This window comes from Austrofundulus limnaeus, unplaced genomic scaffold (assembly GCF_001266775.1).
Source record: "Austrofundulus limnaeus strain Quisiro unplaced genomic scaffold, Austrofundulus_limnaeus-1.0 Scaffold78, whole genome shotgun sequence".
Classification (NCBI taxonomy): Eukaryota; Metazoa; Chordata; class Actinopteri; order Cyprinodontiformes; family Rivulidae; genus Austrofundulus; species Austrofundulus limnaeus.
This window is the reverse complement of record NW_013952480.1, coordinates 1,003,087-1,005,373: the sequence shown is the minus strand read 5'-3', so window position 1 is coordinate 1,005,373 and position 2,287 is coordinate 1,003,087.

Genomic DNA, 2,287 nt, shown 5'->3' with positions numbered 1-2,287 from the left:
GCTTACAAAGACCCGGAGTCACGTTGCTCAGAGCGACCTGCCCAGTAGTCGGGTTTTATCTTGACGTTATCTGAAAGGAAAAGGCCCAGAACTGAGATCAGTCATCAGCAGCAGCCAGCAGAGCTCATTATGAGTCATCCAGGTTCAACATGGCCCGGCCTGTACGCGCTGCCTTTCTGCCACTCCAAGCACAATCAGGCTCCAGAATAAACAGCTGTCGTGTCAAACATTAACTCCTCCACTTGTGTGTGTGTGTTTTTAAATATATTTTTACTTTGCCTTATAAGTGCCACTTTCAAATCTCTACTTTTTCATTATTTGCTTATTTATTTTTTGGTGATTTATGGGTCATTTCGGCTTCTGTCCTTTTTACTCTTTGTGCTGCTGTYCTGCACCAACAATAGCTGCTCGCCGCGCTCTCGCCATGGTCGTTTGCGCGCGCAAGTGGTCAGTCCAGACAAGAAAAGAAGGGGGGAAAAAAAAGAATGCACAAAAATAAATGATTTAAAAAGCGCCCGCCAGACTGCATCCCCCCCATAATTCAGCTCGAGCATCATGTTAAGGAGGCTCATTTTTTGCTTCAGACTCGGAAAGTTTGKCCAGAGGCTCTTTCTCTGAGGGTCAGGATCAGATCTCGACCCCCCCATGTTTGTTCTGGTGACTGAATGATGGAGCCAAGAGGAGAGACAGGGCGCGTTCCGCGGCCTCTCTCTCTCTCTCTCTCCCTCTGCGCGTGAAGTTTGGCTAAAGCTGGGAGCCAAACAAGCTCGTGCTTCAGCTGTAAATTTAGATCTAATAACACGAGCTCAAATATGAAACAACGGGCTGCTGAGAGGCAGCACGTGCTGAGAGCTGTCAAAACATAACAGCCAATATGTCTCTGTGGTCCAAGCTTGGGAACCACAGGGCGGTCTGACTTTGACTGCTCCATAGTTTAGTTTGGCGGCAGAAAAATATAAAAGGAGACTCTGAGCCAACGCTTTAAGTTACCCAAGGCTATACAGCGRGTTCTAACAGAGCAGGTTCGGCCCGGTTCTGCAGCAGAACTAAAATAAAAGTTGCATTAAGAGGCCTGCGAGCGGCAGGGACATTTATTTATTGTCAGGAGGAAAAGCAGCAAACATAAAGAGAAGTTTCACTTTATAATGATGAATTTTACAGTTAATCTTATTATTTGAGATTTTTTACAATAAAAGTATAAAAACATTGAGTTATATTAAATTAAAACCTTTATTATAATAATAATTATTATTTTATCATTATTATAAAACGTTTATATAACGTTAAAAAGTATGTTTTTAAAGCTCCAGCATCAAATGTGTCCGATTTTTACAATATAAAGGAAACACTTTCTATAGGAAACATTAAAAAATATATATTTTTTACGAGTGTTGTTACAACAGCAAAACAGCCGTGGGATGTAGGTTATAAAAATTATTATCATTATTACAGAAACAGGGAAAATGTTTCATTATCTTTCCAAAACATTTTTGTCTTAGAGTGATGGATCTCTACAAATACGTTTGTTGAAGAAAAAATAAAATTACACATTCCTCATRAAACCTACATAAAACCGTGACGCTTTTATTTTGTTTTCTTTATAAATCTTGTTTTAAAACATGTAATTTCATGGCGCTACTTGCGCTTGTTTAAATGTTTTGAATTCGTTTTAAAGGTAAATTCAATCGTTCATCAGGCTAAAATTGTAAACCCTAAGCTTTACACGCTTTTATTTGCTTTGTATATATTTTAAAAATATTGAATACAGTTGAGTGAATTGTGATTTGTTTTGTTATCCTGACAAGTGAAGTGAAATTAATACCAGGAGTCTCAAACAGCTAAAATATATGTTTATTAAACATTTATTTTAAAACTAATATAAATAGTTGTTCTTGTAAATGAGAAGGCCAGACAGAGAAATTGCAAACATCTTCAAATTATGACCTACTTTTGCGTAATTGTTTAGACAAACACGGACAGAAACTAAATAATTTCTGCGACTTCCTCAATAAAGATAGAAGCAAACTGAAGAAGCTTTTGTTTATTCAGAAAAATAGCCTTTCCCCCCACACAACTGGAGAAACCAACAGATTCACGTTAAGGCCCTCTGCAACAAAGCCTCGTGAAGTTTCCTGCAAATCACTTCCGGTTTGACTTGTGCGCTTAAGCCTTTATTTTAAACCATAATTACAATAAGAAAAGATGGAAATCCAAATGTTTTTTTTAAATCTGCACATGGTCAGAAAGCGTGGCACAAAGCGGGACAAAGAGAAAAACTGATGACACC